The 27211-nt window shown below is 39.8% G+C and overlaps 2 long non-coding RNA genes across 6 annotated transcripts in view; one reads left to right on the top strand and one right to left on the bottom strand.

Moving 5' to 3' along the window:
* The window catches only part of LOC128031146 (uncharacterized), a 33876-nt gene extending 6971 nt beyond the window's left edge, over window positions 1-26905 (top strand). Inside the window, exons 2-4 of the long non-coding RNA XR_008188056.1 lie at window positions 7333-7421; window positions 26534-26591; window positions 26847-26905. This is a non-coding gene — a long non-coding RNA (uncharacterized LOC128031146). The remainder of the gene's footprint in view (window positions 1-7332; window positions 7422-26533; window positions 26592-26846) is intronic.
* Window positions 9749-13742, bottom strand: LOC128031145 (uncharacterized). Of its 5 annotated transcripts, none has more exons than XR_008188054.1 (3): window positions 13354-13742; window positions 10443-12952; window positions 9749-10033 (listed from the first exon to the last, which is right to left on the bottom strand). It is a non-coding gene; the product is annotated as an uncharacterized LOC128031145 (long non-coding RNA). The 5 variants fall into 5 exon arrangements; XR_008188055.1 differs by having other exon boundaries at window positions 10471-12952; XR_008188051.1 differs by lacking the exon at window positions 9749-10033 and adding an exon at window positions 10184-10360.
* Window positions 26906-27211: the final 306 nt, after the last annotated feature.

Raw genomic sequence — 27211 nt, 5'->3', positions numbered from 1 at the left:
ATCCGTAACTATGCCCCTCCAACTGACAGTATTGTCATTGACAGCGTGTTAAAGGAGAGATGGCGAGGAGGTGCATTTTTGGTTGTGACATTCACAAAACACTTTTCCCATTCCCTAAAATTCCCTCGTAACGGTCCAGTTGGCTTGAATTTTTACATTTCAAGGAAGGAGGGATAACAGAGAGGTCACGCATGTGCTCGAAGCACTTCCCGCGCAAATGCTTAAAAAATTGGACAGAACACGAAATGGGGTTTGTGAGATATCTGTCATTACTTTTCTAGATCCAATCAGGTGCTAGTTGGAAAATAAAGCCACGCTCACTATTTTTCCTCATTTAGTATTCCGTTTCTCTTGGAAATACGTCACAACACTGGAGAAAAGTAGTTTGCAACTTCCAGTTCACGCAGACTTTAATGTCTAATGGAAAAAAAAAACATGATAGCTTAAGAATAAAATCAGTTGTTACAAGTTACAATTTTTAGATATAGTATGATGTGTTCAGCTCTACTGTTATGTTTGGTCACAGTGAGAGCATGTTTGACTCTTAAATTGTTGTTGATAGTACTTCAGCAGTAGCATTTCCTAATTAATATGATGAAACCTTCTGAAATGCTCTCAATTTGTGTGCATTAATGACTTGAATACTGGAAAAAGAGTCACTCAGTGAGCTCTGAGTATGTTGGCTTCACACTATGCTGTAGATATCAGCTTGACCTGATTTTCTACAAGTGGATTTGAATAGTTATTCAAATTTAACCAGTTAAAGTTGACCCGATAGATATTTATCAACAGAGAACAAAGGCAAGTAAAACAATAAAGGAGTCACAGATTGTCTGGATGCATGAATGATCATACAGCATCATCCTCTGGTGAAGGAGGTGATTTGTGCTCAGCTGTGCCTGTCTGCCCTCCCAGACAATGTACAAGGTCACAGCCAGAAGGTCAGATGTCAAAGCTGGGGAAATGTGACACTTCCCTTCCCCTTAGCTCTTGTCCGGTGACCTCCTGTGTGTTGTCTGGTCGGCTGATATGTGTCTGTTTTTAACACCCCGTGGGATGCCCTTTGTCGTGCTGTTAACACACAGTCAAGCTCTTCATCCTGTCTGAATGAATAAATAAAAAAGATGCTTCCAAACTATGAAATTGGTAAATCGTGGCCTAGTGGTTAGAGAGTTTGTCCTCGAGCAAGGCACTGAACCCCCAACTGCTCCCGGATGCTGCAGCATAAATGGCTGCCCTCTGCTGCAGGTGTGTGTTCACAGTGTGTGTGTTCACTGCTGTGTGTGTGCACTTTGGATGGGTTAAATGCAGAGCACAAATTCTGAGTATGGGTCACCATACTTGGCTGTATGTCACTTTAATTTCAAATAAAAATTACATTATTTGTGGGCGAAATTATAATGTTTATGTTTTCATTGTAGTATAATAAAATATATTTTATAAATATTATTATTAATATTTATTCTGTTATATTAAAGTGGGGGGGGGGGGGTGAAATGCTATTTCATGCATACTGAGTTTTTTACACTGTTAAAGAGTTGGATTCCCATGCTAAACATGGACAAAGTTTCAAAAATTAAGTTGTACGTTTGAAGGAGTATTTTTGTTCCCAAAATTCTTCTTCCGGTTTGTCACAAGTTTCGGAAAGTTTTTTTTCGAGTATGGCTCTGTGTGACGTTAGATGGAGCGGAATTTCCTTATATGGGTCCTAAGGGCACTTCTGCCGGAAGAGCGCGCGCTCCTGTATAGTGAGGCTGAGCACAGACATTTCACTGATCAGAGCGAGAGCGTCGTGAAAAGTCACAAAAGAAGTGTGTTTTTGGTTGCCAGGGCAAGACAACCCTGCACAGATTACCAAAAAAACAGCATTAAGGGACCAGTGGATGGAGTTTATTTTTACAGAGCATCAAAGGAGTTGTGCAAGTGTTTGTGTTTGTTCCCTGCATTTCAAAGATGCTTGTTTTACAAACAAGGCCCAGTTTGAGGACGGATTTGCGTATCGTTTATTTCTTAAGGATGATGCAATCCCAACGAAAAAGGGTCATGATCGTGTGTTGGAACCGCAGGCGGTGAGTGAAACTGCTTAAAATATCTCTGCCTCCTTGTTAGTGCGTCCGCCTCCCATGCCGGAGACCCGGGTTCGAGCCCCGCTCGGAGCGAGTCGTTGCTGCTGCTGCTCTCGTTCAGTTTCAGCCTCAGGATCTGGTTCTGGATCATAAATAAATGGCTGAATCTGACTGTTAGCCATGGTTTGTTTTGGATGATGGTTTTTCCCTCACGGTAATGTCACAGCTTCCAAACGCTCTCAACGCAAAAGCCTACTGGCGCTCGTGATTCTTTAGCTCCGCCCACACGTCACACCTCCAGCTGGTCATGTTTTTCCGGGAAAAATCGGTACAGACTATCTTTCTCTTATGAATATAATAAAACTAAAGACTTTTTGGAGTTATGAAGGATTCAGTACTACTCTATAGTCACTCAAGATTAACAGGATATTGAGTGAAAACGAGCATTTCACCCCCCCCCCCCTTAAAGTTTATTTTAATTGTATGTCTTACATATTTAATAATTGATATAATATATATATATATATATATATATATATATATATATATATATATATATATATATATATATATATATAACTATAATAAAATTGTTCACAAAGGATGCATGATTAAAGTTGATTTAATTGAAAATAAATACATTTATGATGTTACAAAATTTCAGTTTCAAATAAATCCTGTCCTTAAAACTTTCTATCTATCTATCTATCTATCTATCTATCTATCTATCTATCTATCTATCTATCTATCTATCTATCTATCTATCTATCTATCTATCTATCTATCTATCTGTCTATCTATCTGTCTATCTATCTATTAAGCAGCACAACAGTTTTCAACATTTGAAATAGTAATAAATAATATTGAACAATTCAGCATATTAAAATGATTTCTGAAGGATCATGCAACACTGAAGGCAGATGAGTAATGACTAATATAGATTAATACATTTAAATTAAATTACATTTATGCATTTAGCAGGCGCTTTTATCCAAAGCGACTTACAGTGCATTCAGGCTAAAAAATTTTACCTACTGTATGATGTGTTCTTGGGGAATCGAAACACCCAACCTTGAGCTACCAATTGAGCTACAGGAACATAATAGCTTCTGAAAATTCAGCTTTGCCATCATGAATTACATTTGAAAATATATTTAACACTTTCATTATTTTAATAATATTTTAAACTATTACTAAACTTTTTTTTATCAGGTAGATGCAGCCTTGGTGAGCATATTTTTCAAAAACATTAAAAGGGTGCTATTATGGTTTTTCACTTTTTCAACTTTAGTTAGTCTGTAATGTTGCTGTTTAGCACAAAAAAGATCTGCAAAGTTACAAAGCTCAAAGTCCGATTCAAAAGGAGATATTTTATTGAACTGAAATCACTTCAATGAACGACTCGTTTGGACTACAATGCATATTGTCCGGGATTTGTGATATCACAAATATAGACAAATGGGATAAGAACTGGTTGAGCTACATTAGACAATGCAACAAGTGTTTTCACTTTGTCGGAGAAATGCTAGCTTTCCCAAGGCAGACGAACTTAAAATGGTTTCAGTCATCCGGATTTTGATGCAATATTTACACTGAAGCTCTCAGGCGACTATGGTAAGGGCATGACATTTCCTGACCAGGAGCCGAGTGCTTCCAGTGCTAACCATTCACAGCACATTTCATATTTCAGAAGGCGGGCCTTCATTTGATATAGGAACTATTCGAGCCATTCATGCCATGCCAGGGAGAGAGGTGTTATAATAATGTCAAATATGTGAAAAATAAACCGAACAACCTAGTATGAGAGCCTGCTCTAGTACACCCCCAAAACAAAATCAAAACTTTGTAAAAGAGCATAATAGGACCCCTTTAAAAAGTCCAACCAACCACAAACTTTTAACAAGTATGTAAAATAAATGTATATAACAAAATGCAATGTATTATTTAATTTATGTATGCATAATTTTTTCCTGAAGGCATCCTTGAAGGTTTTATCAGATTTAGCAAACTTTTGGTTAAAAAATTTGTCCACAGTATAGCTAAGTAAAACCACATAAATTAGGTTCTGACTCACCCCTTTACCAGAAAGTCAATAACAGCACAGGAATGATTAATCAGTGGCTCCATTGTCCAATTCCACCAATCCCCCTTCCTCTCTTGCACACTCTGGGCCCCTCTCATGGCATAGTATTGATCTGTATGCATTAGCCTTCCTTTTATCCACTGAACAGAAAGAACTGTGAACTCACCCGGTAGTGTGCCCAAAACCATCTAGGGAGGGATCACTTGCTTGCCATAGACATGCACAAATAGGTTTAGGGTAAGCGTTAGTCAATGGAAATGTACTCCGCAAAAGCTTTAGCCTGTTTTTTTCCCCCCTGAATTAATTAACAACATCTCACATACTGTTGGTCGTGTGTTATAAGGTCACATTATTTGGCAGCGTGATACAAAATTACATATTGCTAGTACACACCAGCAGAGAAACAAATAATAATAAAAAAATCAATATTCAGGCATAAGGCATTAAGGTTCAGGAAATTGGAAAACTGTGTATCATGCAGTATTGAGTATGAGAGAAAAAAAGTTAATTAAGTGATGGAGTTGGTTGTGGGAGTTTAAAGGAGCCGCATACACAATGTTTGATGCTGTAAAAGTGCTATTTACAATCAGACATACAAAAAAATTAACAGTTTTGCACTTTCTTTATGGAAAGTAAAATAAGATAAGTATTATTTTTTTTTAAATCTGTGTATTGTGACTAATATACTTTCTTATATCATTTTAATATAATCTATATAGATATGTACCATATTTGACATTTATCATTTACAAATATTACATTTACTCTTTTGATTTATTTGTTTATTTAGTGTCATTATTTTCTCTTCTGTTTCTGCTTTCAAAACATGCTTGTCACTCATCACTTTTTGTGAGGAGTTTGTATGTTGCTGTTTGTCTGTTAGTTCCAGTCTGAAAACCGGCAGAGGGGTTTGAGAATAATTTGACAGAGAGTCTGTTCAAAGCCCTCCCTGCCTACCCTATCATTCTAGTTGCTGAGAGTCAGGTTGCCATGACACCAGACTGTTTTGTCTGCCCTTTGACCCCTTTAAGAGGTGCTTTGGTCAATCAGGCATTACCCACGAGGGGCCAAACAAGGGGGAAAGATGGGGAGACATTTCCTCTCTGAAAATGTGGTACAAAAGGTTTCTCTATACATCCGTTGTATGCAGGGGTATTGGCATAGTTATGGGGAGGCACAGGCGCACACACAAACAAAAGCACAGATGAATTTATCCATGACACAGTTCTGCCTTGAAAGAAAAAGAAAGGATCTATGAGGTCCCTTGGGTAGATGGAGCTTGTGCTTGCGATCAGAGCAGCTACCAGAAGGAAAGATTTTCAGACGAATGCTTAATGGAAAGATTAGAATTGGATAGTTTGACGGTCAGAAAGGTCGCTGAAAGATAAAATTAAGGCACTTTATTTTATAGGTTAGTTCATTAAAAGAACAAAAATGGAATATCATAAAAATATGATAAATTTAATCATGTAAAAATATGCACTACCATTCAAAAACTTTAAATAACGGTTTTCTATATGAATGTATTTTAAAATGTACTTTATTGCTGTGATGGCAAAGCCGATTTTTAAGCAGCCTTTCCTCGAGTCTTCAGTGTCACATAATCCTTCAAAATCATTCTAATATGATGATTTGGTGCTCAAGAAACATTTCTTCTTCTTATTATTATCAATGGTGAGAACAGTTGTGCTGCTAAATGTGCTTTATTTTTGTGATGAAATTAAAGTTTGAAATAAAAAAGCATTTATTTGAAATAAAAATCTTTTTAAATATTTTATTCTTTCACATTAAAGTATTTATTTCTTTGATTTGTTTTTAAATTAGGCCTAATTGATTTTCAAGTGCATATCAGTATTTGTTGAGCAATGCCTCCAAATGAGGATAATTCAAAAACACTATATCATTGATGGATAGACATTATTTCTGGCTTTATAGGTCAGTTGTATTTTTGGTAGACTTCAGTTTAGGTAAAGATTTAATAATAGAGAAAAGTGGAGTAATATTCCACCCATCAAAAGTAAAAAAAAAAAAAGTGATTACAGATCATCTTATCCTGTCACAGTTCTACTGCAATCTGCAGTCTGATTTCTACAGATAGCACCAAACCTATTAACGTAATCATATAAATATTAGTATAGAAGGACCACTTTGGCAATCATGGCTAGTAAAAGGACTATCAAGCATAATATAAGTCCTATTTAGAATTGACTCCAGTAAACCAATGCCTGACAAGCCTTTGAAATGAATCCTATCTAGCCAGAACTGCAACATGCATCCACCTCTCCTCTGAGGATTGTTGTGACTCGCTGTGAGTCCTCATCAGGACTGATAAGATTAGCGTGGGTTCTGTTCTCACCCTAGGACACAAAGTATGTGGAACAGAATAACAGCTCATGGGAATTTATGTTGCTCTGTTTAATGGTGTTAGATACGTTATGCTTCAGACTATGAAATTGGCCTGGAACAGAGAATTTGTTCAGTTTTCTCTCCCAAATAGCTGCATAAATGCAGATAATCACTGATGAAAATGAACTTTCTGAAGGCTCCTTTCATTTCAGCTTTTTTTACGTTGTGAGCGTTGACCTGCATGTGACCTGTTTAATATGTTATATGCAGATAAGATTACTGCCAGGCAAAAGGGTGGATTTTCTCATGCAGATGAACACAAAACAGACATAAAATATTAATTGCATACCGGAGTTGTGGAGCTGGAGTTTGTTTATATTTAAACACTTATGTGCTTTCTTGGCATGATGTCACAGTTATCTGGATAAGATGATGCATCAGGGTATCTGGATAAAAATGAAAAAATGAGAGCACATGCTTGCAAGCAGAAGGCAGAAAATAATTTCATCAAGCAAATTTGATTGCATAATAATTATTAATTCAAGCATTCAAATACACTGTGGTCCAAAAACGAATTTGGATAGACTAATCTTAAAAATGTATGAATTACTTTGAATTATATAACAAATATCAAATCAAGCAGGACTGTGATGTCAAAGCAGGATTTTCAGCAGCCATTATTCAAAAGAACAGAGATTATTTGAAATAGAGATATTTTGTAACAATATAAATGTATTTACTGTGAAATACATAAAATAAATATCTTTTACTGTCATTTAATGACATTCATTTGTGAATTTGTTATATCTTTTAAATTTCAGCCTTTTGTCTTTTTAGGAGCTGGTATGCATCCTCCTCCTCAGGGACTACAGGTGTTCACTTCATATGATATGCCGCTCAAAGGAGGCCAGCTGGTCAGCGATCAGGTAACTATACTTTTCTCTCCAACCATCATTTACCACCCTTTGTTTTCTCCACATACAATGCTCACACACCAGAGCTGAATACCTCCTATGAATTGAAACTTTAAATGCTTAGAACCTGTTCTCATTCTACTTTGTGGCTCCAAATAGATATTTTGTTATTCTTCAGTATAAGTTCCTCTACGACTCTGCATATGTTTCTAATATATTTCATGTTTCTGCTGTGGTTTGTAGGTTTTCTTTATGAGTCAGCTTTTATCATAGAAATATTTTTTGTACTACCTCACATTCGTGTTTTATTTCCCACTCTTCTCTTACATTTGACGGTTGAAGCAGCTTCACTGGACGTCAAGTTGCTCTCTGAATATTTCTGATTGTTCCTGAATATCCTTGGTATTCCATTATGCACTTACAATGCCAGCTGACCTTCATTTGCAGCTGACCAGAGCTGTGTATGTATCTCTCTTTTCTCAGCAGCAGAGCTCGGTCCCACCAACATGCCTGGCATACACGCTAACCCCTCTGACGTGATTGACAACTCTGCCCTAGCAACCGCTTGGCACGTTGCCGGGCTGCCCAGGGTTGCCAGGGAAAGTGTTCCCATAGCAACATGTTTAACCACTTTATTTGCCACCTTGAAATGTAGCGAAGGTTTTGCAAAGAGGCAGAAAGGGATTACTGCTGAAATTTGCCCAGGAAAAAAACGTGTGGAAAGGTGATTTGATTTTTATAATTAATTTTTTCCATTTACTTATCTTTTTATTTTACATTTTTGTATGCTTTCAGGGAGTTCGGCTGCTAGTGCCCAAGGCTTTTTTTTCATTTTGTAAAACAACATAGATTAAGCGAAATATAATTTCGCCTTTATGGTGGACAAAAGGTCCCATTATTGGCTTACATTAGTCAAACATCGCATGTAGGAGTATGAAAACCTTCCATTTAAAATCACAGACATCAATATTCAATTTAACATCCATGTGCACATCACAGATTATCATTTGAGTTCAAGTTCAAGGATGCACACATGTGAAGCATGTGTTCACACATATGCATTTCAACCCACACCTTGACTCACACAGTTACTCATTTACAGTCAGATTCAGGTGTTTAGGTTTACTGTCTCCAGTATTGGGATTAATATGGAAAGTGGGATCTTTAGAGGGTGAATGAGAGTGCATTGGGGAACTGAAAGGAAGTATGGAGAGATTTTAAAAAACAACTGGAAGAGGGGGTATTATATAAGCTGTATCTTTTCAGGATCACACTGATTTGACATCAGTGCTGCATTTATGCATGATTTGATTTTAAAAGAGAACAAGTGCGGAAGTCAGCAGGGAGACTGTTAGAATGCGAGCCAGGTGAGACGAAGGTGGTCCAAAGTTCAGTGAAGTAGTAAGATGGAAAAAGGGACATTGGGATGTGGGCAGAATTACGGAGAGAACCTGACAACATTCATGGTGTTGTGAGAGTTAAAAAAGGGCAAGAGTCTGGAGACAAAAAAGATATAGGGCCAAATAATCTTCCTGGCAACATGCTAAAGGAGGCTCTGGTATTGCCATGGTAACGTGGCACAGGATTGTCACAGGTTTTTGGAGTGTCGCTCATCTTTTTTTCATTCTGTGCAAAAGTACAGAATCATAGAGGTGCACGCAAAGGTTTTAGTTTTTTGGGGGGTGTTGTTTAAGTGGAGCTTGTGTTTGATTAACTCTCTGCAGAACACCAAAAAATATATAATTTTTAGAATTTTGGTAACAAAATAGTTTTATTTTTAATATAAAACTCTGCATTATTTTAATAGTTTTAAATATTGTTATTTTACTTCTATTGTATTTAATAGAAGAAAATAAAACTAAAACGATTTTCAAGCTACCTTCTTTTGTGTTTCAAAGAAGAAAGAATATAATGAAGTTTTTAAAATGCTTTCTTGTGCCCCTCCTTATCCAATCACAAACAGGGATAGTGTTCAGGAAAACCCATTTAAAACAGTTATTCTTTCTACTCTGTTTGGTGATGTTAGTGGTGAAGAAATTGCACATTTTTAGCTTTCACATCAATACATAACAAATAGATAATCTCAGATTAACCACAACTCTTTCTCTGTGAGATGCTGCACTGCATTCACCTTTCAGGCCATTTCCACATGTTCACGGGCATTTTTACAACCTGAGTCCACATGAAAACGGAAAAGCATGTGTGGGCGTGGCAACTTGAAGTTAATTAATTATCATATAACTACCGACTACGCCACCCCTCTAAAGTGAGGGGAACTAAATACTTGATGGAATTTAGACACACAGGTTCGTTACCATAGGAGGCAGAGACAGAGGCACTAGCGTATACAAATATTTATTAAATTCACAAAGTAGAAAATACACCTTTTAAAAGATCAGGCAAAGATATGAATCGACCAGGCATACATTAATCAGTTTTACGAAGGCTTACCCCTAGCAGGGTAGGCTAGCTGCAAAAGTGGCTATTCGTAAAAGCACACACACACACACACACACACACACACACAGAGTGAGGTGAGTGACTACAAACGACAATCCACACTCCGTGCTCCAAACACCACCACCACCAGGATACTAGGACAGCTAGCCACCCGACTCAGGGGCCTAAAACACAAAGAACACAATTTACTCAAATGTACAAAACGAAATTAATCTAAAGCCTGATTGACTGAAACAATTACCAAAACACACAACAAAATGTAAAAAAAATGAACAATGGTCACTTAAAGAAAACTAAAATGAAAAGGAAATAACCAAAAACCATACAATGATACGAGCACAACAAAACTTAATTAAACAGCAAAACAGCAAAACAGCAAAACAGCAAAACAGCAAAACAGCAAAACAGCAACGCCGTCTTTAATCTGCTATTATGCAGGAGGCGATCTTCCCCACCCGCAAACAGGCGGATGTTCCCAAAACTTTGTCCTACTAAAAAACAACCCATTAGTTAAAATTTAAAACACAAGTGTTCATTAAAAAGAAATACATATACATGTGTATCTATACATACCAGGTATTGACTACAGCGTTACACACACCTCATACAGTTGCTCACAGCACAAGTCTCAGAAGATTACTTGAATGAAATCAGTCTAACCAGGTGGCAAAAACAGCCTAAAAACCACAGCGAAGCCAGGAATAATTGGCTATTCAAGCTGCAAAAAGGCGACTCCAGCTACAATAAATTAATATAGTTAGCCGAGGTCCAAGAGCTCATTGCAGCATTAGCCAGACCAGCTACAAACATACCTTTGTTAGGCGGAAGCGCACACGTACCGGATGGGCGGGGCCAACAATGACGCATCCCAGGTAGCCTAATCACAGCCTTTATAAAGCAATGACTGAGCCCTGATAGGCCGTTTCTAAGTACCAGGGGAGGGAGATTATCTACTTTGCCACAATCTGCCCCAGCTATTTTATCGTCGCCCCGACGATAACACAACTCTAACCACTGACCATACTACTCAATGAGAAACACGAGACACTTGTTACAAGTCCTCTGGCCTTGACGGCTACTCAATGAGAAACACGAGACACTTGTTACAAGTCCTCTGGCCTTGACGGCTACTCAATGAGAAACACGAGACACTTGTTACAAGTCCTCTGGCCTTGACGGCTACTCAATGAGAAACACGAGACACTTGTTACAAGTCCTCTGGCCTTGACGGCTACTCAACGAGAACACGAGACACTTGTTACAAGTCCTCTGGCCTTGACGGCTACTCAACGAGAAACACGAGACACTTGTTACAAGTCCTCTGGCCTTGACGGCTACTCAACGAGAACACGAGACACTTGTTACAAGTCCTCTGGCCTTGACGGCTACTCAACGAGAAACACGAGACACTTGTTACAAGTCCTCTGGCCTTGACGGCTACTCAACGAGAAACACGAGACACTTGTTACAAGTCCTCTGGCCTTGACGGCTACTCAACGAGAAACACGAGACACTTGTTACAAGTCCTCTGGCCTTGACGGCTACTCAACGAGAAACACGAGACACTTGTTACAAGTGCTCTGGCCTTGACGGCTACTCAACGAGAAACACGAGACACTTGTTACAAGTGCTCTGCCATGGCGGCTACTCGACGAGAAACACGAGACACTTGTTACAAGTGCTCTGCCACAATGGCTACACAACAGGGAACACTAGAGACACTTGCTACAGGTCCTCTCGTACTCCCCAACATCCCCTCCCTTTCCCATCTAAGAGCTTCGCTTCGAACTTCCAACAATGTTAACATTGGCTGACGACGTATTAACTGTTTTAATTCTCGGTGAAGGGCCACGTCACAAACATGTTCAATGAACTGATCGCGTAGCAAAACTTGTGAATTTGGCATAACATACGGCGATCGCTGCGTCACACGTTCTAGGAGACCCATTAAAGCTAGGGAAAACTCCAACAATGATTCACCCTCCTGCTGCTTTCTAGAAAGAAATGCCTCCTGTAATAAGACATATGACTGTGAGCAACCATATAATTCCCGTAACACCAAAATAATTTTATCTGGATCATTTCGCTCAATCTCCGAACGGTACCTAATCTCTTCCCTTGCCTCCCCCTCCAAGTGGTCAAACAAGAAGAAAGCTTGATCAGAAACAGACAGGTGACGAGCCTGCATACAAGCTTTGGCCTCTTCAACCCACTCATCAATGCTCAGACCAACCCTGCCATTGAATTTTTGACATTTCCTGTCTCGAGGTACAAAAACGAATCGTTCTGGCAGGACTGCCTGTGCACTACTTGGCTGAGGGGGGGCAGCAACAGAAGGACCAGGAACAATAGAAGGTGCATCACTAGGGCCAGGAAGCGCAAGAAAGTGGTCTTGACGCAACCTCTCATTTTCTGCCCGCAACTGAGCTACTACTTCCCTCAGTTCCTGTAACTCTTCTTCCATAATTTTGACGGCCGTAACACTTACCAACAAGAGGGAGTAGACTCAAAGAATCAGAATCCACCAGACGTACGCTGCTGTTTTGCTGCTACTCCTTACCAATCTCACTGCAACAGAAAAATAAAAGAAAAAACAAAAAAACACAACCACTAATACCAGTGTCTCCGCCAAACACGGTACCCTGCCGACTACGCCAGAATGTGGGCGTGGCAACTTGAAGTTAATTAATTATCATATAACTACCGACTACGCCACCCCTCTAAAGTGAGGGGAACTAAATACTTGATGGAATTTAGACACACAGGTTCGTTACCATAGGAGGCAGAGACAGAGGCACTAGCGTATACAAATATTTATTAAATTCACAAAGTAGAAAATACACCTTTTAAAAGATCAGGCAAAGATATGAATCGACCAGGCATACATTAATCAGTTTTACGAAGGCTTACCCCTAGCAGGGTAGGCTAGCTGCAAAAGTGGCTATTCGTAAAAGCACACACACACACACACACACACACACACACAGAGTGAGGTGAGTGACTACAAACGACAATCCACACTCCGTGCTCCAAACACCACCACCACCAGGATACTAGGACAGCTAGCCACCCGACTCAGGGGCCTAAAACACAAAGAACACAATTTACTCAAATGTACAAAACGAAATTAATCTAAAGCCTGATTGACTGAAACAATTACCAAAACACACAACAAAATGTAAAAAAAATGAACAATGGTCACTTAAAGAAAACTAAAATGAAAAGGAAATAACCAAAAACCATACAATGATACGAGCACAACAAAACTTAATTAAACAGCAAAACAGCAAAACAGCAAAACAGCAAAACAGCAAAACAGCAACGCCGTCTTTAATCTGCTATTATGCAGGAGGCGATCTTCCCCACCCGCAAACAGGCGGATGTTCCCAAAACTTTGTCCTACTAAAAAACAACCCATTAGTTAAAATTTAAAACACAAGTGTTCATTAAAAAGAAATACATATACATGTGTATCTATACATACCAGGTATTGACTACAGCGTTACACACACCTCATACAGTTGCTCACAGCACAAGTCTCAGAAGATTACTTGAATGAAATCAGTCTAACCAGGTGGCAAAAACAGCCTAAAAACCACAGCGAAGCCAGGAATAATTGGCTATTCAAGCTGCAAAAAGGCGACTCCAGCTACAATAAATTAATATAGTTAGCCGAGGTCCAAGAGCTCATTGCAGCATTAGCCAGACCAGCTACAAACATACCTTTGTTAGGCGGAAGCGCACACGTACCGGATGGGCGGGGCCAACAATGACGCATCCCAGGTAGCCTAATCACAGCCTTTATAAAGCAATGACTGAGCCCTGATAGGCCGTTTCTAAGTACCAGGGGAGGGAGATTATCTACTTTGCCACACATGCTATAAAGCACTGTCAAGAGCATGCCAAGCCAGCAGGTAGCGAAATAATCTCAACCCTAAAGACTTGCCAATCAGAAGTCTGAAACAGTTTCCAGTAGGCGGAGATAACATCGCATGGTCCGACTTCACAATTTTCACCATGGCATGGAGTTTCAAAAATGTTTGGTTTCAGTGACCTGGTGCTGCGTTTTGCATATGGACTAATGACCAAACTGCTCAGGAAAAGCCTCAATCTCCTCATCATTGGATCTGTGGCACAAACTGTGGTTTATCCCTTGCCCATACACAGTGAGAGTACCCCTGGGTGCTTCAGTGGTGATCTTTGAGATCATATTTCCACAGCAAAGACTCTGGGAAGGGCGATGTCAACCTGGCAGAGATGTGGAAAGGCTGAAAAAGTGCGCTTTCTCAGTGCCACCATTTCTCAGGATGGTCTCTTGATGACACCATTGAAGAATTTGCGTAGAGATTCTCCACGGTTAAGAAATGGATAACTGTTTTGGCATAGGTCAGGTTCTACCCCTGCACTCCCAAAGCAGCACCCTCTGTTTGTCGTTGGGGATGGCCTCATGCGAGAACTAATGAGGCCCCATAACAGCCTGGGCTGTCAGTAAATCCTGAACAGCGGCCAGTCACTCGCAGGAAAGTGGGATCGCCAGCCCGTCCTCAGGATGCTAAGGACTAGTGGATATCCGATACCAATACCAGTGTTGGCATCGATACTATCGATATTTAGATTGATCCTCCCACCCCTACTAAGGACCCATGAAAGTCTTCGTAGTGAACCTGAGATGAGAGTAAAGCTCCACCTCCATGTGGGGATGGGAGTTGGATCCTGCTGGGCTCCGGCTCTCAACCACATGGAAGAGAAGTCACCAGATGGCCATTTAAAGAGATATTTCCTCCTTCCCTGATCTCACTCCCAGCATTTCTGACCCTCCCATTTGTGTGATGGCCAGGCACTAAGATTGCACATCAGAGCCTGTTCAGATCAGATTCTCTGCTTCCTCATGTTCTGATGTAACAACTCAGTGATTGAGTCAGTATGATGCATGTTGATGAACTCTGGTTCCTGCATTTGGCAGTGACTTCTTTGACAGACCTGGCAGACAGGACACTGTGCTCCCATGAAGGACACATGTCCTCTGTCATTGTGATTTCTCTTCTGCTGAACCCTTGCCCCAGGTATGTTAAATGTAGTTCCACTGAGATGCTTGCTTAAGCCCCCCAAGTCTTACCAATTGCTCCTCAGGAACATTTGGCTCAGCTATGCGATTCAGTTTGCTAGGCATCTATCGAAGTTCAGTGGCATTCTGTTACCTCATAATGCTAACCCTCAAACACATGTTAACATGTGTCAAAAACCAAGATTGGTTCCCAGCAATAGACCTGAAGGATGCATTCTTTCATTTCTCAATCCTCAACTGCACTTATACCATTGGAACTGATGCATATGAGATCGCTTCGTATCCAAGTCCTAAGATGGGCACTGCACCGAGGCTTACATCTGGTCTTCTATCTGTGGAGCCAACAGAGATTCAGGTATCTGTGAACCACTTGCATTGCAGTTGAACTCAAACATGTAGTGGTCTCCCTCTCATGGCAGGTCATGCTCAGGGGCGAGTGGAGGCTACACACCCAGCCGGTCCACCTGTTTTGGAGTCGATTCAGTCAGATGCAGATTGATCTGTTGGCCTCACGAAAATCCATTCAATGCCACAGTGGGTTCCCTACACGAGGCCCCCAGGTTTGGACACACTTGCAAACAACTGGCCTAGGCTTACTCGAATAATCGTTTTCCCCATTGAGCATCATTGTACAGTGCAAAGTAGGAATGTGCCCGAATAGTGTGTCCATATTCGGAAAGGCACAGAAAATGAATAACGCATTCTACTGAGCCACTAAAGGGATATGATTAGCCACTTGCTAGTGATAGCCTGTTACATTACAGTGCATAACATTTTAATTACCAGATAAACAGAATAAGGAGAGATTACTAATAGGACGATGGCAAATGATTTGCAGGTCCTGAGCACCACTGACAAACATCTAATCTTGTAAAATGTGTGCTAAGTACTACCCCTCTGTAGTAGGGCTGTGCAAAAAAATCAAATGCGATTTTCAGTATATCTCCAGCACGTGCATTCAGATCAGGGTTGCCAGGCTTTCACAACAAATTCTGCCCAGTTGCTTCTCAAAACTAGTCCAAAACTAGCCCAAGTTCATTTCCAGGAGATTCCGCAATAAAAATTGCTTCCCGTGGTAAAAATATAAGTTTTTTTGGCAGGGTTGCCTTGGTAAAATTAGCATTTTAGGGGCTAAATATCATGTTATATCACATTATCGGGGCAGAGAGAATGGGCAGCAAATAACAGATAAATGTTCCAGATGAGACGAGCAGGAGCGTGACAGAGTGGAGATATTCCTGGGGTCACACCATTTCTTGTTAATCATGAAACAAACACACTCTTCCACCTTTGGATTTACCCACCTCGGCTGTTCTGTCCATCCATCCAAACAGAGAAGCTTTCAAACTGCATTATAGCAGTGTCTGGGACCAACAAAGGATGTTGGAGACAAACAAAGGATGTTACAGTCCCTAATGTCCTTGTGGAAACTTATCCTGGCTCTAAGATCGTCCATCTTATTCTCCAGAGACTGGACATTAGCTAGCTAAATGCTCTGTAGAGGAGGACTGTGAGCTCTTTTCCTCAGTCTTTTGCGAATCCCAGTGCATTCCCTGTGGTGTTTCTTGATCCGTCTCCTTGGGTTGTTATGCAGGCAGCCATTGTTCATCTCTGTATTCCGGAGAATCTCAGATGGCCACCATGGATTGGAGGATTAAGTGTCCTAAATGATCAGTGCAGACATTATGTGTGTTAAAAGAGAAAGCAAAAGTAAGTAAAAAAGTAAATAAAAACACAATCTAAGCGGAGTGACAATGGACGGCATCCAAACTTGGCGGCGCCATCTTGGAATGTAGACAGACTGATCTACATTCAAGATGAATGTGTCCACAACACTGTAGATTGCAGATCGATGGGGAAACACAATCTGGTTATCAGATTCTTAGGAGGTGCCCGGAAGTTGAATCCTCTGAGGCTGTGCATCATTTCCTGTTTGGATCTCTCAGTGGTCCTTTAGGACTTACAGAGAGATCTGTTTGAGCCCCTTCAGTCAGTTGGACTTAGTGCCCTCTCTATGAAGATGGCCTTCCTGAGAGTGCTCACTTATATCAAGAGGATGGGGGATCTCCAACCCCTCTCCTTTTATGAATCATGCCTGTGATTTGTGCTGGCAGACTCTCACGTTGTCCTGATACCCCGGCCTGGATACAGTATGTGCCCAAGGTTCCCACCACTTCTTTTAGAGATCAGGTGGTAAACTTGCAAGCTATCCCCCCATACGATGGGGACCATGACCTGTCTCTGTTGTGCCCAGTGTGAGCCCTACACATCTATTTGGAATGGAATTGGAGTTTCAGACTGTCTGAACAGCTCTTTGTCTGCTTTGGAGGTCAGCAGAAGGGGAATGCTGTCTCCAAACAAAAGATCTCCCACTGGATTGTAGATGCAATCCTTACAGCCTTTCAGGCCAGAGGCTTACCATGCCTACTGGAAGTGAAGGCAGACTCAACCAGGAGCATTTGTGCTTTGTTAGCCTTAGCAAATGGTGCCTCATTAGTGGATATTTGTAGAGCTTCAGGTTGGGCTACACCTAATACATTTGTCAGATTCTACAATCTGTGAATAGAACCAGTTCCATCTAGAGTTTTGGGCCATAGCTTTTAAAATTAGATGGATGGTAGAGTGTAGAGCTTGCATTTAGTGCCTTCACAAGGTTGTAATGTTCTCTTACTGAGTCCAGTTCAGTTCCTTCTTATGAACCCTGTACTACCCTTCTATCACTCATGCACTCCCTTACGAAGCTTGAGTTTAGCGGAGGAACTCATTACAAGAATCCATTACAAGATAGTATGCTTGATTTAACTATCATAATGGACTAGAGCTCCATATGTTGTGGCTCCTTTTGTTGGCCCCATATGTTTATTAGTCTACATACTGCTTTGTTCTGAATAGGATTCAGTGTTCCCCTATACAAACAGTTGGTCTGTCACTTGTTTTTGTGCTTGGTAGTTATCCTTTTTTGTGGATCCCACCACAAAAATTTTATTAATTCCTATGTAGGAATCCCTTTTAATGAGTCCATAGGATTTATATCCACATGTTACTTCCCGGTCAGGTAGGATTTGTTTTCTGAAGTGTTCTCTGCCCACTTTCGGGAAATTAACACGTTCCCAATGTTGCAACCAGGAATTCTCAACCGTCATTTTTCATGTTTTTCTCAGAATAAAAAAAGGGTTCAGCTGGAGGTGAACTCTGCCTTATTTGCCAGCTCTCCCTGATGTAAGAAATCGAGATCATCATTCTTGGGTGTTGGAAGGTTACGAGAAGGAAAGGTGAATTTGTTTGTAGCCCCGCTTGTCAACATCTACATCCCCCTTGGACTAATTAATGCAGTTGAGCAGCTGTGGCATTTTGTATAGGGACCCCTAGTCAGTAACACTTTTTAAAATATGAAATAAATATTTTTTTTATGCTGGTGTCCATCAGCAAATCTGCTGACAGACACCATGCTGCATAGTCACAGGTACATGTCAGCTAAAGATAATGAGGAAATTGTTGTTCCCTCTGCCAAATGCATTCCAAAATGACTACATAATGACACGCATGTGCCCTTCTCACTCCAAGGTGATAGGGAAGATAACGTTCATTTGGAATTTGCCCGTGAACCGTGCGGTACACAATACGCTTACCGTCACACCCCTAGTGGCCAGCTATGCAAATTTTGCTCACCAGTTTCATTGACCTTTTCTCATTGATGTCAAAGGTATCTGGGCTCCCAAGTGTAACCGCTAGTGTCTTTAGTGTTGAAAGTTCAACACAACATCTCTGTTCCCTCTATCAGGGAACAAAGGTTACCATATGTAACCTAGATGTTTCTTAGCTTGCATTCATATCTGTAGAACCCCACAAATGGCATGCAGGAAAAAAAATAGTAGGATAAATTTTGAGCACGATTTACTAATTTGTTTCATAACGCAATTTATAAATCGAGAGAACAGATTAGTAAGAAAGTGAAAGTGAAGTGGCCAATTATGCTGACCCATACTCGGAATTAGTGTTCTACATTTAACCCTTCCAAAGTGCGCACACACGGAGCAGTGGGCAGCAATTTTTTTTCTGCTGCAGCACCCAGGGGATTGGTGTCTTACTCAAGGGCAGCTCAGTCGTGGTATTGAAGGTGGGAGAGAGCACTGTACAATTATTTCCTCCCAACTTACAATCGATGCCAGTACAAGACTCAAACCCGCAACCTTTTGGTTACAAGTCTGACTCTCTAACCACTAGGCCACAACTTCCCTGACTTAAATCATGCGACTTAATAAATTGTGCGCACAATTTAGCAAATCGAAGGAACGAATAAGCAAATCGAGGTAACAAAATATTAATCGTGTGAATGTTTTAGCACATTGAGGGAACGAACTGGTATCTTGCGCACAATTTATTTATTTTTTCTTGCATGTTATGTACATAGTTGGCTATGTACATATCTGTAACTACATAGAAGTACTTAGTCTAATTAGCTGAACCTATACACTCAAAGCACAAACCTCTTGAATTAATTCACACTACAGTAAAATAAATGAACAAACACCAACAAAGAAGCCAGGCTGTAGACCTAACGACCTATGCAAGTGTAGATAAACACATTTGCATTCCTTTGCATGTATGCCATGTGTGAAATGTTTGTAGTCGGCATGCAAAGTGATACAGCTTTAACCTATTGCTCTCGTAGGCATTTGGGGTCTGTGTGTGAAAATGAGAGGTCTCAGAGGAGCTACACCACTGCTTTCCTGCTGAATAAGCACTAGCTTCTCTGTTAGCAGAGAGACTCCTGCCTCTATATTGCCAGGCCTGCAGAATCAGTCTAGACTGATGGAATACAAGCTCACAGCAGTGATTTGCACAACACTCTGTACACACACACACACACAAACACATACACACAGACATTTATGGGTTTTAATGTGTATTTTGATGATTTTGTAGCATTTCATTGTCATTAAATAAAGATAAGTAAGCATATTTTTCTTAAATAGTGTGTGAAGGAAATTACTGTGTGTAAGGGGATGATGATGATAAAAGAAAACATATTATCAGGGCAGCATGAATATTTTAGTAGTTGCAGAGAGTGGGTGGTTTCACCAAAAAGGACAGACTGTGTGCGTACATGTGGATGCATATGTGTGTGTGTGTGTGTGTGTGTGTGTGTGTGTGTGTGTATTATGTATGTGAAGCCACTAATGAGCACAGATAATGCAGGAGGCAGGGCTAAGATGGTTCAGTGCACAATATCACCAGCAGAGGGCAATAATGCCACAACAATGATTGTAAAATTATTTAGACAAGATTGTTTGCTAAATATACAAGAGTTTGTTTATGGGGTTGTTGTGTTTATTTGTGTGTATTTGCATATGTTGTGTACCTAAGGACTATTATTATATAGAGTATTTTAGGTGAGACATGAGGCCTTTATATTGGTTTTGAATACAACAGTAAACATATATTAGGAGAACTTTTACTTTTGTCATGAATGCTTTCGAATTCAAGAGATGGAGATGGAAAAAAAAATATGGTTAAAGAAATAAAGTGCACCAGTTTATCTGGCAACAGAGTAATAAGGTCCTCAGCAATGTCTTTAATGGGCTTTTCACTGCATGTGCGTTGCGGTGTGAGGTAGTTGGTTGTATGGTTTCGCATTATAAACAGCCTGGAGATAACTGTACAACCTTCTAGCTTTCCCTGCGGCTGCACGTTTACGGCTATCAGAACCCACTATGACGCCTAAAGCAGCATGGGGTGAGCTCATGTGGACAGCCAGGAGCAATGATTCAATTACAGTGGTTGTGTGGTGGATATGTAAGAGATACTTTTTTTTTTAAAGATCCAGGGGGGTCCCAGATTAAACATGTGGAAATCAATATCTTCTTTCAAATCTTAGGATAAGCAAAGTTGTCAGATGTTGAAAAATCTGATAAAGAAACCTTATGATGTAAAATGAATTATGAATATTGAAGATTCTAGGTGGCTAATCAGACATGCAAATCTGTGAGGCTCTCTTGTGTAGATGGAGAGATGTTCATCTCACCATTTGATTCTGATTTTCCATTGAAGCACAAGATGCTCTTAATTGCTAATTATTTTCAAATCATGTTGGAGAACATGATCATCAGGTTTTACTCAAACCTGTGGAGTTCATGTAAACTCACTCTGAAATTCATTTTAATTGTTCACTTCAACTTTTCACACAAATTATGCTAAATATATAATTTTTAATTAGGAAAAATTACAAAACATACAAACAATGCATATCATACGATATGTAATTTTCAAAATTAACTCTACTGTATCACTGCATAAACTACCAAACACCTTTTATTATTCACTGGAAACATCAACACTAGGTGCTTTAAGGCAGCATGCATGTCGTGAAGTCAAATGATTTTTTGTTTGTTTGTTTGGTGGTGACTGAAGAATGCAAAAGGCACAAAAGCAGCAGCTCTTCATAGTCTGTATCAATTTTAGATCGAAAGGCAACATATTAATAAAAATGAATTTTTCGCACACCAGTGGTATGAGGCATTGTTTATATATCAGCTTCATAGAAATGCTAAGAACATGTTTGTTTTGATTTATTGCTACTGGCCTGCAATTAAATTAAACTCTTATATCCAAGACTTTCAGATCTTTCCTTTAGTTTTTTTTCTCTTTATTTATTTTCTCTAATTTACTTTTTTTTATTAACTTCTATCTGAAAAATGTCCTGCATTCACCTTTTTTTCGACCCAGAAACATGAAAAACTGTAACAAAGCAAAGCACTTTTGCTGGTTGTTTGTGTCTGCACACTGGTGTGTGTTTGTGTGTTTATTTGTTTGTGCCTCGTATTTCTGCATCACCATCCAAGTCACCCCCCCCCCCCCCACAACCTTCCTTCTCCTCCTCCCCATCTCCCCCTGTGTGTCTGGCTGGTGGCTCAGACAGCCAGCATCCGCATTGCGTTGTAGCTCTCTTTTACTCCCCCTCTGTGTCTTTCTCTCTTTTCATTCTCTTTCTCTCTCACTCTGTCTTATTCTTCCTGTTTCACGTCCATGGGGTGGAAAAAAGGGCATGTATCGGCATATATCCTATCAGAGCTGTGCTGAGAGGTTGTTCTGTGGTCAGATGTCGATAGTTTCTGTTGTGTTGACGATTCAGTGTTCATTTCACACTCCATATTGGTTGAAATGATATGTTTCGGGGTCTGTTCGCCACTGCTGTGTGCCTGCGACAAGACTGGACCAGCTCTGCCTTCATATTCGGCTATAATTTTCATATCCTTCACCCCCTTTTACTTACTGCTGTTCAAATCAGCTGCACTAACACAACTGGCATGAGGTATAATAGAATTCAAGTCTTGAAGGTGGTGTGTTTGTGCTTACAAACACCTGCTTGTGCATTTAAACTTGAATGTGCCCTGTGGCTGGGTGAATTTGTATGAGAAAACCAGAGCAAGTTGTTACACCAAGATCTTGTCTCAATCAATCTATAGGTTTGAGTGAAAAATCCAATTACACAAATTAGTGTTTTTATGTGGACTGGTTATCACAGATTTTATTTATTTATTTAGCCAATGGTACAATGTTCGCTGATCTATTTGAAAGGTACATTTAAAGTTTTGTCTATTTCATACGTTTTTACTATTAAAATGTTGCTGAATAGGCTGTTTAATGGCAAGTTTCACTGTGATAACAACTTGCCTCACTATGTCTGCCATTAAAAAAATGTCAGCCCTTCTGATGAACCGAAAATTTTTGCCCGGTTTATAACATTGGAAATATTCTATTATTTCTATGTATTCATCACTTTTAATATATACACTACCTGTCAGTCATATTTTTTCAAAAGAAATGAATAGGCTTACTTTTATTCAGCAAGGACAAATTGCTTTATTCAGTTTCCACAAAAATATTTTCTTTTTTCAGCATTGATTACGTTTTTTTTTCAGCTCCAGATCAGAGCATGAGAATGATTTCTGAAGGATCTAGTGACACTGAAATTACAAGAATAAATTACATTTTCAAATATTTTAAAGCATAAAATATATATATTAGAAATACTAATTTGTTATTTTAATTGTAATAATATTTCACAATATTAATGTATTTACTGTATTTTTTATCAAATAAATGCAGACTTAGTGAGCACAAGAGCCTTCCTTCAAAAACAAGTTAAAAACATCTTACTGACCCCAAACTTTGTGTGTATACTGTACATACAGTAAATGGGCAAAACCTACCCATATATAAATAGTTAAAACGACAGTTGCCTAGAATGACAACTAGCCCCAGTCTTGAGTGGAAATTTTCCTGACATTTTTTTTTATCGTCTTGTGACTCGAGGAAGCGGATGCCTTGGCACGTGATGAGCGGTTCAATTGACAGTGACTTAGAAGTGTGGCCATCCGGCCCTGAAATGGGGAGACCTGCACTGAACACGGTGACATCATTCCTTCAGAGAGGAACTCAGTGCTTTGTCTCAATGTCCTCCCTTACTGCAGACATGCAGCACACAGCACAAAATAGAAGCATCCATCCAAACCAAGACAGAAAGCAGTCCAGATAAAAAAAGGTGATAAAAGCGATACACGACTTGCATTAGAATATAAAAAGGTGGATGAAGACAGAGGGGTATATATATAGAGAGAGAGAGATAATAATTAAGTTAATTTATGAGTGCATAGACACATAGAAATGAACAAGAGCAAGGAGCAGATAAAGCTCAAGCTTTTGCAAATAACTGCCAGACTGCCTGCAGTCAGCAGCACTAATAACAGCTGTTGCCATCCCTCTGAGATGTGGAAATGGATGTTATTAAGCATTCCCTTTGAATAAGCTGCTGTAAAGCTAATGTATAGCTGATCCATACCCTTTTTTAAGTTGGCTCTTTCATGTTCCTGCGCATCGCCATCTGAACATCTTTATCCCAGTCTGTACTGAAAATGCTGTCTGCAGCAGACATTTTGGCTCCAGTATAAGGGACTTTCATACCCGCTGGTTGCGATGGCACGGAAAGGGGCTATAGCTATATAGATATATATAGCTATAGCTCTTCCTCGCTGAATTTTGCACCTATCTTCGTCTTTGTTACTGTTCGCTCTCAAAGCGAAATGAGTAGCCTCCCCCACTCACTGTACCAGCATGTCATAAATCATATTTAAAAGGCTACACCTCCACTGAGGCTGTGGGACTGGAGTGCGACTGGCTAAAGAGGCCATGCGAGGACAATACAGCATTTAGCCGTAGAAATTAGAGTTTTATATGCAGCTGGAATTGTTTCAAACTTTTGATTTGTCCAGCAAACTGTTGATATGGTATGATTTTGCCATTGTGTAAAAATGTTGTACACTTTTTAAACACATATGCACCAGTGCATTTCTGTGACACATGACCTTAATAAAGTATAATTTGACAAAGGATACTGAATATACATAATGCATGTTACGTTAAGTGAAGAATAAGTGTTTTACGCACAGTATCTCTGATGATTTTATTTCTTTTTTTGTTTTTGTTCACGACGAAATGTAAATTCTGTCACGTCACTCCAAACCTTTTTGACTTTCTTTGTTCTACAAATCACACACCAAGGCATTTTGAAGCATGTTTTTGTCTATACATTAAAAGTGAATCGCGTCCAAAACACGGACTTTCATTAAATGAAAAAAAATAAATAAAAATAAATAGCTGTTCTTTTGAGGTTTCTATGTGTCAAAGAATCCTGAGAAAAAATGACCACAGTTCCCACATTGAAAGTCAGTGGGGTCCAAAACAACACTGAACCCAAGTAACTTTTTTATTAAATATTAACAAAAAATAGTGTTCTGCAGTAAATAAGGACAGAGTTATCTATTTTTGCACAAAGTATCCTTTTAATGTCCATTTTAACCTGCTGTGAGTTTATTCAAATGCACAGAGCATGATGCTTCTGGTGCTGAAAAATCTATGTAGTAGCCTATAGTGTGCGAACACGTAGCTATAGGCGATTTGCTGCACTGGTGAAGCCGCAGCATGTCAGGAAGACAGAGCGTAATCTGATGAAGCGTACCCGCGGATTGATTAACAGAAGATTGCAGCAAACGCGGGGAGTAATATTTTCCAGCGCTTTATCATTTTGCTAGTCTGATGCTCAGTGGCTTCTCTCACCCAGTTTGAGATTCTGACCCTCCCCCTTCGTTTCCCAATCCTTCCGACTCTCAGCTCTTTTCTCTTCTCCCCTTTGCCCCCTCCCTGCTCCCTCTGTCTCTCACACACATTTCCTCTCTCAGACGCATGCTTACACGAGTGCACAGACTGCGAAGGGGGGGGGGGGGTAACAGAGACACGATGCCTGAAAAAATGTGAGCGAGGGAAAGAGAGAGAGCAAGAGAATGGGGTTGTTGTAGGCTAGGGAGGGAATGAGGGAGAAAAAAAAGCAAGAGAGTTTGAGATTGGGGACAAGGGATGTGAGTGCATGAGATGCTGAGGAGAGACAGAGTGATGGAAGACTCAGAGGCAAAGGCAGAAAATGTGTGTGTGTGCGTGTGTGTGTGTGTGTGTGTGTGTGTCTGACAGGGAGGACACAGTCTGAGGGGCTCGTGGACTGCTGTAAGGGAGGTAGGTTATGTGCTACATATGGGATCAGCGTGATTGTCTTTGCTCTACCTGCCTGTGGGCTCATTGTCTGTATGTCTGACTGGCTGTTTTTCTCTTTCCAGAGAAAAAGGGAAAGATGACCAGCCACGTAGATTGGACCTACAGAGAGTGGAAAGGAAGGACGTTTTCCGTTTTCTTTCACTTTTTCTTTGTCTCATCAGGTTTAACTTTTCCGAGTCCGACATGTTTCAGCATCCTTCATGCTGTATGTGAACTGTTTTTTTGTTTAGTATGTGTAGTTTTCGACAGACTTTTTTATGTCGACATGCACTTTTTGTTACCACAAAGGTAGACATTGTCAAAGTCTGCATGTTCCAGATGCCACGATAAGGTAGTACATCTCTGTTTTGGATTTTTGCCATTTGCCTCTGCTACATCATTGCGCTTTTTGCCACAGCAGAGGCTTGTATTTGTCGTAGACAGTTTATTGTGATGCCTGAGATTGACACACCTGTGCACATGCATGTATACGAGACGGATAATCATTCTCAAATGCTGAGATGGAGAGATGTTTTGAGATACACTTGTTTGGTTTATCAAAAGTTTTTTTTTTTTTTTTGTGTGTGTGTGTGTGTTTGTCTGTGTTTTTTTTAAAGACAATAGAACTGTTGGTCCAACTACTGCAGTCATTTTCATAATTCATGACGGTGTGATGTTTGAGAAATATTTTAGCGCCATAGTATTTTCGAGTCAAGTATTGCATGTCTACAACACATGAACATCTTAATCGGTTGGTCAACTTGCACATTTTTGGTAATAGTCATGGAAAAGATTTAGACAGTTTGCTGTCTCTACTCACTCAGTCACTGTGTCAGTTGTAACAGCTGTCTACCAAGAAGGGGCACTATTGCACCATTTCACCTTCAGGTCCCCATTTGCAGTTTGTGCACAAATGTAACATAAATCCATCTAATAATAAGTGTTATTCACTTATTTAGCATCTTTAAATATTTTAATTAGATATATTTATATTTGTTTTGTTTTATTTTCACAGGTTTCAACCAAACTCCTGGATATTTGGGGAAAATTGGATTACTTCCCCATACTGTGCTGTAGGTATTCCATTTTGCCCTGTCCTCATGTTACCTGATGGTAGCTGAAATAGTTGAATTGTCAACATGTTTCTAGCTATTTCTGTTGGTTCATTTATGGCTTTTTATTTAGTAATTTACTAAGAATTACTTTACACTGTAAGTTAGTTTTATCTGATTATAGTTTTCTCCTGATTTTTATGTAATATCGTGGAGAAACCCTGTACTATTGTCTCAGGAGTCAGCTAATGTGTCTTTGATTTTCCGTAAGAAAAGCTCCTGAAGCAGATGAGGTTTTACTGAAGCTCCTGGTTGAATCGTGCGGAGGATAATGCCATGGCTTACAGCCTCTGCGGTGGAACATATTGCAGTAAAAGTACCCATCAACAACACCCCATGGTTTTATTATGACTGACACAACACAGTTTGGTGCAAACATTATGTGTTTACTGCTCTCTCTGCACCTTCACAGCCTGAAGGAGGTGAGGGTGAAAATCTGAACAGCGCAATGCAGTCAGAGCCCTTTTTCCAAGCGCTTTAAATTAGGTTTTGAAGATATCAGAACGGAAGAATGAAGTAGTTGTGTGTTTTTAATTCCAGAAACATGGTCCTAGTTTTTTCACAGTATGTCTCTTTGTCCC

This window comes from Carassius gibelio, chromosome A16 (genome assembly GCF_023724105.1).
Source record: "Carassius gibelio isolate Cgi1373 ecotype wild population from Czech Republic chromosome A16, carGib1.2-hapl.c, whole genome shotgun sequence".
Lineage (NCBI taxonomy): Eukaryota > Metazoa > Chordata > Actinopteri > Cypriniformes > Cyprinidae > Carassius > Carassius gibelio.
Note: the sequence above shows the minus strand (reverse complement) of the source record. Positions and strands in the feature narration are given on the sequence as shown.